Source organism: Vombatus ursinus, unplaced genomic scaffold (genome assembly GCF_900497805.2).
Source record: "Vombatus ursinus unplaced genomic scaffold, bare-nosed wombat genome assembly UNPS02004691.1, whole genome shotgun sequence".
In the NCBI taxonomy this organism is placed as follows: Eukaryota; Metazoa; Chordata; class Mammalia; order Diprotodontia; family Vombatidae; genus Vombatus; species Vombatus ursinus.
The window spans coordinates 5,594,122-5,607,397 of record NW_020944469.1 but is presented as its reverse complement, the minus strand read 5'-3'; the positions used below and the strand labels follow the sequence as shown (position 1 = coordinate 5,607,397).

Here is a 13,276-nt window from a genome sequence, read left to right as displayed (position 1 = left end):
CACTGTGGGTGATGGCAAGATAAAGGGTAAAACAAGACCATTTCTAGAGTGGAGGACTAATAAGGGGAATTGATTAGATGGATGAACTGGGAAATTAGGGTATTTGAAGAAACATCAATATCTACGCAGAAGTCTCCTAGTATGAGGGGAAGAGTTGGGAAGAAAAGGCTAAAACAAAACTGAACTCATTGACAAAGGAAGGAGAATGACCTGGGAGGTGACAGAGAATAGCCACCAGGTTCTGCACTGGGTGATAAATTTGGATAGCATAAACCTCCAAGGAAGACAGGTTTCTAAGTGATGGTTTAGTCTCTACCGGAGCACCTCCAGTAACAGGGAGCTCACTGCCATTTAACATGGTCCATGCCATTTCTGCTCACATCTAAATATTATCAAGTTCTGTCTTATACAGAATCACAGCTTTGCAAACAATCATAGCAATAGCAGCAATATGTGTACCTCAGGAATGCCAGTGTATTCCTAATGTAATCTAAACTGAAGTCTGAGCTGCCTTTTTTTTCATTTTATCTCCTAATGTTACTTCTGAGTCTGAGACAAATCCTTCAGTTGAAGAGTAACACAGAATGACAGTTATAAAACATGTAATGCTGTAAGCCCACTTATGGTCTCATGCTCTCAAATCAAAATCATGAAGTATGTGCAGGTTGATTTACAACTTACCTTCCCTTATTCCAGACTGCCATACCCTTTCTTCTAAGATATAAGGAAATAAGTTGGTTGCCCTTTTCTCTCAATTAGAGAATGTTATAGACCTTGACCTACATAGCATGATACAACCCTTCATACTCACTTATTTGAAGTTTTTTCTTCCACTTTCTCTTAGGATCCTACATTCTTTATGCCTCAATGTCACTTGTTGTCAGGATCTTTATTTTTGTAAAGCACACTGTCCATGCTATTGGCCCAATATGACATCATTCTGATCAGGTCTATCAATTTATCATCATATCACCAATGTCAGATATCTTAGCCTGATAGTGAATTATGTATGCTATATAAAGACCTTGAGTTTGTGCTCTCTCCTTTTAAGGTCCTCAAAGTATTTTAAGTAACAGAGAAAACTGAATTAAAGGCCTGATTTAACAGCAAATAAAACAGTGGTGGTAGTCACTGAGTCAATCACTGAATCTTTCAAGGCACCATCTGACATTTTCATCTCAGTATCAAGAAAGGGTTAATGGTAAGCTATGTAGTGTGCCAAGAGTGATAGGACTCATCTGGAATGAGGGTAGCAGTCAGACCAACAGCAAAGAAAGAAAACATTGGATGTAATCTGTGGTGTATTGTTCACTAATGTCACCACAATTGGATTATGAGCTCCCAGGGGCAGGAACAATGCCTTATCTCCCTCCATAGAATAACATCAATGTTGAACACACAGGTACGTGCTTAGTAAAGATTTGTACAATTTATAGAACTGGGAAAACCTTCTCTTTCCCCATTTAGAAACAGCCATTTGCAGAATCCATAAACTCTTTAATAAATATGATTTTCTTTTTTCTACAAATTTAATAATTATCAACAAACAGAAACATTTCAATAAACAAATACAAACATGAAATTGGCTTGTGTAAGAAATGGACTAGAGCAGCAGTGTCAAACTCAAATAGAAACAGGGGCCACTAAGACGTACATAAGGATCCCTGTCAGCCGCACACTGATTTAGAAAACCACATATCCATATTATCTATGTCTTATTGTATTTTTACTTATTTTGTTAAATATTTCCCAATTACTTTTTCATCTGGTTCAAGCTTCACTTGAGAATGTTGGGGGCCGCATGTGGCCTTTGGGCACATGGTTTGACACCTCTGGACTAGAAATGCGGAATAAGATATGCATTTTCATACATGTGTTGATTTATTTTACTAGACTATATACATACTTAGGAGTAGGTTGGAAAGTAGAGATAGATCAGAACAAAAGATCAGTAAAACATTTTTAAATGCATAGAAGAAAAGAAAAATGTGGAAAGGGACACAAATCAAGCAGTTTTATTACTGCCTTTTACAATTTAATGTCTATATACTTTCTTCAAACCCACTGAATCTCACTACAATTTTGTCAAATAATCCTTATTTTTAAAGTTGGCAAGTTCATAGATGCTTGGCACAGGTTAGGGAGGGAGATGATGTAATGGTCTTTCTGTAATAGGACATGATAAAGTGATAGCAGGCAAATGATCTGAAACAAAAAAATGTTACTGGAAGGACAAGATTCAGATCCAGGTTGGTAAGATTAAAAACAATTAGCATTGCCCAGAATAAAGTCAATAGATCAAAAGCCAGATGTTGAATGGTTTCCATAAAATGGGCATCCACGGTCTTTGAGCTATCCCAAATTCAATCTCCTAAGGATATCTATATTATTTGCTGGAACTAAGATGAGTCACAAAAAGTGCTTCTTCCTAACCCTTCTTCAATTATATTAATACTTTTCTTCTTTAAAGATCTGTACTATTTTCACCACTGTCATAGTAATATATATGTATATATATAAACAACCTTCAGAGTCAAACAAGACAGACATCTATCAAATCCAGCTGCCTTTGCAATTTGCACATTAAAGGAGATTTCAGATGATGGGGTTTCACCTAATTACAGTACCATACCTGAACCTAGGTATAGTCAGTATTGCAGTGGAAATTGATTCCAACTATTTGTGGGCCACTGGGCCCCTGGTGAATAGCAGATGGGTATTTATGGAGCACTAGCTGTGTGCGTGCCAGAAGACTGGGCACTGTGCAAGGAAACATGACAAAAGAAATAGAACCACAGAATCTCACAGTGGGAAGGAAGTGTATAGTCCAATTCATATCTAAACATGAATACTCTACAAAATAGCTGAGAAATGGTCATCCAGCCTTGGCTTAAAGACTTGAGGCAGCACTGTTTGTTAGGAAGCTTTTCCTTGCATCAGGCCTGAATTTAATTCTTTGGAATTGTCTACAGGGCTCCTAATTCACTTGGAGTAACAGGCAATACAAAGTGAACAAGGTTTAAGAATATGTATAAAGCGAATAAATCAATACATAGACAGAAGCAATTTAGCGCAGAAATGCTGTAGTAATGAAGTAAAGTTTCTAATGAATACCCTCAAAGGAACTAAGGGAAATTTCTGGAAGGAGCAAATTTGGAATAAAGTTTTCAAAGACCTAAAAGTCCCCCAAAAGTTTCTACTATGAAAAGGGCCAAATTTGAGAGAACTACAGATTTAGATCTTTTTTTTTCCCCATGATTACAAGAATTCTTTGGGGAAATCCACCCTCGATTCTCATGGGGATCAGGAAGTAGTTAAAGTGGGGGAAGAGGTTGACAGTAATATTTTCCATACTATTAAGGCTAAGTTTAAGCCCAGAAAATGAGATGCAGCCCTAAATATTGAAGGATCCATACAGCCCCTACATTGGCATGGAATAATTTTGGAGCTATGTAAAGTAAGCAGAAATAGAGGGGACACAAGGCATAGAAAGCAGTGCAGGAAGAGTGGCCAAACTAAAAAAGATTGGAAGTGAGCAGGATGGCCTAAACAGGCTGGATAAAACAATCTAGAAAGTAGTTTTAGAAAAGGAAGCTAGATGGTGAAGTAGACAGAGTGCTGGCCCTGGAGTCATGAAGACCAGAGTTCAAATTTAACCTTTGACACTTACCAGATGTGTGACCCTGGGCAAATCACTTAATCTCTGACTGCTTAAGTTTCTTCAACTGTAAAATGGGGATAATAACAGCATCTACCTCACAAGGTTGTTGTGAAGATCAAATCAGATAATATTTGGAAAGTGCTTAGCACAATGCCTGGCAAATAGAAGGCACTTAGTAAATGCTTGTCCCTTTCCCCCTTCCCTAGTAGATCTAAGAATGCAGAGTTAGTTCAATATTAGGAAAACTATAAATACAACAGACCATATTAATAATAAGAACAATAAAAATCACAGGATTCCATCAATAGATGAAAGAGGAATTTTTGACAAAATATAGCACCCTCATGTTAAAAATACTATAAAGCATAAGAACAAATGAATGTTTCCTTAATGTGGTGATAGACTGACAGACAGACAGATAGACAGATAGATGGATAGATATAGATATAGATATAGACATAAAAATAAAAACCACTACCTAACATCATCTGTAACAGAGAAACACTAAAGGCATTTCCAATAAGATTAGGGGTAAAGTACTACTGTCACTACTTTCATTTGATATAGTTCTAGAAATATATATATCTATATATACATATATATATGTAGCAAAAATACAAGAAAAAGAATAAGTATAGACAAAGAAACAAAATTATATGAGAGTTTATTTAGAGAACTTAGAGATTCAACTAACAAAGTTAACAGAAACAATTCACAATTTCAAAAGAAGTATGAGGATACATAATAAACCCACAAACGTCATCAGCCTTTCTGTATATTTCTAAGAAAACTCAGCAGAGATAGAAAAAGAAATTCCATTCAAAATGAATACCTGGCAATCCACTTACCAAGACATACATAGGACTTTTACGAATAGATTTGCAAAGAACTCTTTACAGAAATTAAGAAAGACATAATTGGAGAGGAATTACTTGCTTATAGTTTGGCCATGATACTATAATAAAAAATGATAATATTAACTAAGTTAATGTACAGATTCAGCACTATAGTAATCAAACTACCAGAGAACCACTTCATAGAAGTCACAAGATTTATATGGAGGTACAAAGAGCAAGAACCGCAGGAAAATTATGGGGAAAATGGGAAGAAAGGGGATTTAGCAGTACCAGATCTCAAACTATACTATGAAAAAATAATCACCAAAACTATTTGACTATTTGATAATTTTTTTTAAAAAAAGGAGTTAATCAATAGGACAGATGAAATACATAAGATCCAGAAACAAATGAACACAATAACCCAACATTACTTGTTAGTCATCTCTCATTTTTACATTTAAGTCAGATATTAAGTCAAATATTTAAAAACTAAGGTGTTTTCTCTGCTATTTTGCTCTCCTTGTTGGGGCAATTAATTTATATTGCTTAAGTGTCTAGATGAAATATTTAGAGTTGGCATCATGTCCATTGTCCATTTCCCATTTCTGATTTCTAATAACTTATTTAAATACTTCTGGTTAAATCATTGTAATTATATGTAAAATCTTTTTCTCATGATTCTTTTCTTGATTGTAAATTCTAATCTTATCTCTAAGAATCCAATGGTCTCACTCTGCATAGACAGTTGATTCAGAGCTAACTCCTGTATTAAAAAGAAATCTTTTCCTATCAGCTAAAATGTAGTCAATTTCATTTTTTTTGTGATGTTATGAGGTATTCAGCTAGTCCACCACCTACCAATTCCTTTTATAAATGGAACATTCATACTATAAAGATGCAAACCTGCTGTATAATCTCTAAGTCTTTAGCCTATCTCATTTCTTTCTCCTATGCTATGATTTCAGATAGGTCAATAGATAATACCCTATCCTCACCTTTTCCCACCTTTGCACAGAAGTCACCCAGCAATAGACTGTAAGTTGGAGGGTCTTATTAAGTTTCTCACAGAATTTCTCTACCACACCACTTACAGCAACCAATATTGATGTGTGAGCTATATTTTCATGGTGATCTTTTTTTGCAAGTACTTATCATGAGTACTGCAATATATGATGATTAAATGTCCCAAGAAATAGTGTTTACTGTAGTTTTGGGGCATGCACTGAAACTCACTCTGCCAACTTTGTTCTTGGAATATCTGATAAGCTATCCTTCCACTTAATTGCAACTTATTTTCTTCTTCTTCTAGTTTAATTTACAGCAAGAATGTCAAAATAGCTGTGATTCATCTCCTCCAGAAACATGTCCATTCATTGGTCACTGGACAAGGTTCTTACATTTAGAATAATAATAGTCAATTTAAAGTTTATTGACTATCTAAAAGTGGCGATTCTTAGCACTCTCTGACCGCTTTTCCATCATTATACTATCATTACTGCAGAAGCAGAAGAGGGTTACACATGATTATGAGTCATTTTCATTTTTTCCTTTGTTTCAAGGGTTGCCAAGGCCAAAATAATTTTCATCACCAAGTGCCCAGTCTCAGAACTCTTAAATGCTCAAAACTGTGTGAGATTTTGTAAATAACACAATAGAAGTAAAAGACATGATCTGATATTCAAAGAACTCCCTCAAGAATCTTACAGTAAGTCTTGCCTCAAAATCAATCGAAATATTCAGGTAACAAGTATTATCTGATAATTTCCCACTGAGCATATACTCTCAATTGTTAGTGTCCTAAAAGAGTTAAACCATTTCTAAAAGGTCAGCAATCTGATAACAGCACAGTATATTCCCTATAGAATGTGACCCACTTTTGTTTGTTATATAAGGATGTTGAGATCATCAACTAATATTTGTGTAAAAAGCTATTTACTCCTTGAAACAACCTTTCTTAGACCTTGGTCAAGTTAGAAGGGAAATGCTTTAGACTAGAACCCTGGTGATGTAACTGAAGAAATTTCACGTAGTTGGCCTTTTCTTCACACCAGCACTTAACTTCACTACAGAGTGCAATAAACACATAGGAATTTTTTGTTTCATCACTCGAGCACTAAAGGTTGAGGGAAGAAGCTACATTAATGGATGAGGCAGTTAGAGTGCTAGGAAGATTAGGAAAGTGACTATGTTGGATGCTGAAATGCAGTGATTACCTCACCTCACTACAAGTATGCTGTGAATATCCCTTTGCTGACCTCTTCTCAGCTATCCACTTTGCCCCAGTGAAATTTGTCTAGGTCAGTTATTCTATGAAGTTCTAAAGAAAATTTGTAAAGGATTCTGGGGCTCCCAAATGAAATGATAAGTGTTGATCTTATACCCTGAAACATTAGGCAGTATGAGTTAAAGGGATCCAAAAGGCCCTCTTTATGAAATAAACAGCTACCTAATCAAGCATGGTGCCTCATATTTCCAACATTGGTAGAATCATTCATGAATACTTCACTGGATCCATAATCTCACTCATATGGGTATTCCTTCTACTAGCCCAGATCACAACAGAGGATTATAGATTTAGAGCTTAGAAACCACTCAGTCCAACTCCCTTATTTTAGAGATGACAAAAGTGAAGCATAGAGAGGTTAAGTGACTTGCCTTCCCATCTTATTTGGTTTTTGCTTATGTCTTTTGATAAAATCCATTATTAAGGATCTACACAATGGAGAATGTAAGACCCTTGGGCACAGAGACTCTTTTGCTATGCCCTTAATGTCTAGCACAAGGCCTTGAACATGATCACATTTAATTTTTATTGAATTGTACAAATTGGCTGGGATTAATTTATCTAAATAACCCACTACTGCCCACTATTAACTTCTGAAGTTCAAGACACAGAAAAGATTCACAGAAACACTGGCTAGCATGGAGAATATAAAGCATGAGTACTATCCAGAGCCTCATAAGAGGCTTTGGGCACCCAGGGAATAACATGAGAGTAGTGAGCTTCTCGGAGAATGAAAAAAGGAGATGAAGGGGACAAGAAAGTTTATCCACTCAACAACATAGCTACAGCCTCCAGCATTTGGATAGCTCATTTGTGGAGAATTTATAGGTGGACCTGGACAAGAATCCCACAGGGTGAGAAGCAGCCTGCCTTAGAATCCTCTAAAAATTTTTCTTCTTTAGAACTTCACAGAATAAGTGATCTAGAAAAATTTCACTGGGGCAGAGTGGATAGTTGAGGAGAGGTCAGCAAAGTGATATTCACAGCATATTTGAAGTGAGGTAATCACTGCATTTCAGAATCCAACACTGTCACTCACCTAACTTTCCTAGTACTTAGTAACTGTCTCATCCGTTAATGTAACTTCTTCCCTCCACCTTTAGTGCTTGAATGATGAAACAAAAGATTGCAATGTATTTTTGCACTCTGTAGTGAAGTTAAGTGCCACTGTGAGGGCAAGGCCAACCACTTAAAATTTCTTTAGTTATACTACCAAAGAATGGCCTTCTCTGTGTCTATGAGAATAGTCAAAGCAATGAAATCACAGTAGAAAAAGTTGGAGCTGATCCTTTGATATTTCCCATACCTAGATGCATTACTGCAATGCCCTTTTTGTTAACAGCTTTCTCTTGAAGATGCCTTTTGCCATCAAAAAGAAGATTCATAGGATCAAGTATTTAGAGCTGAAGAGACCTGAAAGGTTATCTAGTCCAAATCCTTCATTTTATATATGAGAAAACTTAAACGACTTGCCCAAGGTCACACATGTTAAGAGCTAGGAATCTAACTCAGATGTTATAGCTCTAAATCCAATACTTTTTTCACCAAACTGCTAAGGGCTACAACTTGGAAGTGCTCAGAAATGTATGTCAAAATTATATTCGATGGGGTCTAAAGCTATTCTGCTCCTGTTTGACAGCAAATGGCCACATTACTCCGGACTCTAAAAGAGCAGTCACCTCACGTCTATCAGATTGACTAATATGACAGAAAAAGAAAATAATAAATGTTGGAGGGGATGTGGAAAAATTGGGACACTAATGTACTGTTGGTGGAGTTGTGAACTTATCCAACCCATTCTGGAGAGCAATTTGGAACTATGCCCAAAGGGTTATAAAACTGTGCATACCCTTTGACCCAGGAATAGCATTACTAAGTTTGCATTCCAAAGAGATAAAAAAGGGGGGAAGAGGACCTATTTGTATAAAAATATTTATAGCAGCTCTTTTGTGGAATTGGAAATTTCCAGAATTGGAAATTGAGGGGATGCCCATCAACTGGAGAATAGCTGAACAAGTTGTGGTATATGAAGGTAATAGAATACTATTGTGCTATAAGAAATGATGAGCAGGATGATTTCAGAAAAACCTGGAAGGACTTACATGAACTGAAACAGAGTGAAATGAATAGAACCAGGAGAAAATTATACACAGTAACAGCAATATTGTACAAAGATCAACTGTGAATGATTTAGCTATTCTCAGCAATACAATGAAGCGAGACAATTCCAAAGGACTTATGAGGAAAAATGCTATCTATCTGCATAGAAAGAACTGATGAAATTGGAATGAAGATGGAAGCATACTATTTTTTACTTTCTGCATTTTTCCATGTTTTTTCCCTTTGGATCTGTGTCTTCTTTCACAACATGACTAATATGACAATATGTTTTGCATGATTGAACATGTCTAACCTATAAGATATTGCTTACTGTCTCAGAGATGGGGAAGTGGGGGAGGGAGACAGAAAATGTGGAACTCAATTTTTTGGTAAAAATGAATGTTAAAAATTGTCTTTATATGTAACCAGGGGGGAAAAAGAAAATATTATTTTAAAGAAAAAGCAGTGCATGGCTTCCATTGGGACTTGGATGTTAAAAAACAAACAAATAAACAAACAAAATTTATTCTCACTACAGAGGACAATGGGAAAGTCACCATTTTCATGGGAGTGTTTTCTGGACTTTCTATTCCTTTGGTACCTGCAATCCCTGGGTAAGCCATGAAACAATGCATAGACTGAGGATATTTAATGGACATAATGCCCAGAATTCTACTTTGCCCACTATCTTGTCCCCCATTCTTTTGTCTATAGCCCCAGACAAACCCTAACAATGTGAAAACTGTTGGTAAACGTGTTCACATAGATAGCGGCCAAGCTAAAAAAAAAAAAAAAGAAAAGAAAAAGAAGGCCCTGTAGCTCAGCTTCCAGAACGAGGCCGTCGGTCCGCTTACCGCGGAGTCAGAGGCGGAGGAGGCAGGGGGATTGTGAAGAGGCTTGCCCAAGAATGGACCCCATTGGCAGCAGAACGGGCAACGCCTGCTACTTATTCTTTAGCCTTCCAATTCAGAACGTTGAGAACGTGCATCCAGAGGCAGGCACCATTTCTCAGGAGGCGGAGGTAGCAGAAAGACGAAATGGGAGAGGAAGGCAGACGGACCAGAGTAGCTTAGTTTCCTCATACCTCAGAAAGTGCCCAGCCCTATGCGTCCCATTTTCCGCACCCCAGACTCACTGACTCCTCCTCCGCAAGCCCTTAAAGCTAACTCAAAGCCAGGTCCATGGCTCAGCGCCTGGTCTTAAGAAGGTCCTTGGCTTCGTTCATGGCCAGGAAGCTGCCTGGGTGCCGTTGGACTCCCCCTGGTGCTGGGGTCCTGCAGGCTACCCCCAACAGCCCTAGTACTGCAGCACTAAACCTCACCCGACTCTTACACGCTACCCGCATTCATAAGATTACATTCCACATCCGGGATGGGCCGGATTTTCAGGAAAGGGTCCTCAACAGCGATATCCCAGTGGTGGTGGATTTCCATGCCCAGTGGTGCGGCCCCTGCAAGATCCTGGGACCTCGGCTGGAGAAGATGGTAGCCAGGCAGGACGGCAAGGTAGTGATGGCTAAGGTGGACGTTGATGAAAACACCGACCTCGCCGTTGACTTTGAGGTGTGCGCAGTGCCAACGGTGCTGGCCATCAAGAACGGGGATGTGGTGAACAAATTTGTAGGGCTCAAGAACGAAGAGCAGCTTGAAGCTTTCCTGAAGAAGCTGATCAACTGCTGACCAGGGAAGAGCACGGGTTGCCTTTTCTTTATCTCTAGGGCCCTGATGTCTTTTGGGGGTAGGGATCACAGCTATCTAACCCCTCTTGGTCATTCACTGGCCTTCACCCTCAATCATGGCAACTTCCAGAACTCAGCTCAACTCTATCTGACTACATGGCCGGGGGGGGGGGGGTTTAAAGGGTACTGCTGTTCATTGGGGAAGGAAAGGGCTAGGTCATTTTGCCCTCCTCTGATCCCTAAACCTTTTTCCCCATGACCATCCCCAATTCCACCTTAATCTAGGACCAGTACAGTTGGCGGCTCTTATGTAGTTTTTGGAGAGAACTTTGCCTCCATGAGGTTGTTCAATAGAAGACCACCCTGTTAGAACTGTAAGAACTTTTGTCTGTCTTCTGGTGGGTCTCTGAATCAAAGAAATAGGGCACGCCTCTGTGTCTAGTTGAGGCTTTCCTGCTCACATTGTGCATTTTTTTTAAAAGAAACACATACTTCTCTTGTTTTTTTAGGTCTGATAGAAAACTTTACTAAACACTTCCAACCTCTTGCAAAGAACAAACCCTAAGCCTCCACACTAAAATTCCCTTGTGGCCACCAGAATCATCTGCAGAAGGCACCTCCGTCCATCCTTCCTCTTTCTTTCCAACTACAAGGACATAACAGCAGGAGCCCTATAGGCTGGAAGAGCCCTGAAGCATCACCTTACTTTATCCTTGGCTGGTCCTTCAGGTTTAACAGCAGGAGGCTTACTTGGACATATTGAATGCTAGGGTGGTGCATTATTTTTTAAAAATAATAAAATTTACATTTAAATTAGTTTCAAGAGTGCACCAATAACCTGATCAGAAATGTGTCAGCTTATTTTACAGTAAGAAGTCTTGAGATTTAGAAAGGAATTTCAATCTACCAGTTTAATAGGAAGGGAATGAAAGGAGTAGACTGGTCTCTTCCAAGCCACACAGCTTTTGTCCCAATACGTTTTGCCTTTTTTGCCCCAACTAAACTTCAAGACTCCTCAAAGGTGATGCCACTGTGTTAATTTCAACTGCAGAATTTTCCTTAGCTTCCTCAACTGCAGCATGTGGGATCTGAAATGGAGGACAGAAACATTTAGGAATTGACTATATTTCATCTAATCCCTTTCTTCAGGCACCAGTGATGAAGCATGATAAAATGGTTCCATTCACTACCCTCCCTCTAGTTTCAAAGGTCAGTCTGCTGGGTGATGACGTCTTCTCCTGTTCAGAGATTAAGGAGGCTTTGGGTTTGAAAGCTTCTCTATTCTTTAGTCATCCATCAATGGATGTCTGCTTGATTTGCTTTGTGACAGAGCAGTAGCTCACATCATTAACCCTGCTGCTTTCTCTTTACAAATAGCCTTTATATTGGGGTTCAAAACTTACTAACATAGAAAAACCTTAAAACCTGCACCTAAAAAAATACTCTGCCTTCCCGCCCTCCCATGGAGTTATTAAATGACTTTCTAATTAACACAAAATAAAAATAGAAAACAAGGAGAAGCATGACAGTGGAAAGTTCACTGGACTGGGAATCAAGCAACCCATTTCTAGTCTGAAACCTTGGACATATCTAGTTGATCTATAAAAGTCAATCCCCCCTTTGTTTTGCTTGACTATACATGTTTGTAATGGGTTTTGTTTTTCCTATTTTCTTGATAGGTTGGGGGCGGGGCAGAGGAGAAGTGGGAGGGAGAGAATTCAGAGCTGAACATAAAATTAAATTAAATTTTAAAAAAAGTTAAGCCCCCCACTCTGGGCCCATAGGTTCCTCATCTGTTAAATGAATAACAAGAATAAATTATCTTCAAATTGCCTTCTCACTCTGGCATTCCATAATACTCTGGTCCCAGAGAGGGGGAAAAGCTGCTCCCAAAGATTTCTGCCTAGCCAGGTTACACTATCACCCATGCCTCTCAGGATGAACATTTTTGAGGAATGAGAATGATAGTGAAGAAGCTGTTCTGCAAAGATTCTAATGTACTGAGTGCTTTTATTATTAAAGGGCCAGAGAACCAGAAGTCAATAGGGTAGTTTGTGGTATTGCCTCTGGCCCAAGTGATTCACTGGGATTCAGCTGAGGATCTAAAACTCTCGGAATCATTAATCCAGGATTATCACTTTCCAAGTGTTGGAAATGCACTTCCAATGCCACATTCAAGTCCCTGGCCTGACCTGAATTGTCCCAAATGGTGAGTATTTAGAACAAATCGATGGCGTATACATTAAATATTTCCCAAACAGGTTTCTTCAGCATTGACTCTAAGGACTCTGAATGAGGTGGTCCAGCTGATCATGCTCGTAATCTGCATGTGATTAACTGCTTCATCATGCAACATCTCCAGGCCATTTCCTCTCTGCTCAAAGAACAAGGGACAGAGCCCATAGATAGCCTAGAGATAGTACTCAGACAGGGTTGAGTGGGATGGGGAACACACCTTCGACTGGCATTCCTCATCTGCTAGGGTTCTACAAATTTATTTACTTGCCAATTCTTACGTCATTACACTATCATCAAAAAGTTTCTCCTACTTTGGATAAAAGCTCAGTTGTTTGGGTTTGGGGAGTGTTTATGTCAAACCATCAACTCACTCTCCCAAAGTAAATTTGCTCCCAGTTTACAACTGGGCTGTGCAGACATCAAGGCACATCTATCCTCCTCACCCCTTGGCACATCAGAGGAACACAGGCTGAGTT

At 38.6% G+C, this 13,276-nt stretch overlaps 1 protein-coding gene and 1 pseudogene across 1 annotated transcript in view; one reads left to right on the top strand and one right to left on the bottom strand.

The window, feature by feature from the left end:
* LOC114026284 (connector enhancer of kinase suppressor of ras 2-like) overlaps nt 1-13,276 on the bottom strand; it is a 560,345-nt gene that overhangs the window by 496,689 nt on the left and 50,380 nt on the right. The window lies entirely within an intron of this gene.
* Nucleotides 10,066-10,563, top strand: LOC114026327 (annotated as a pseudogene).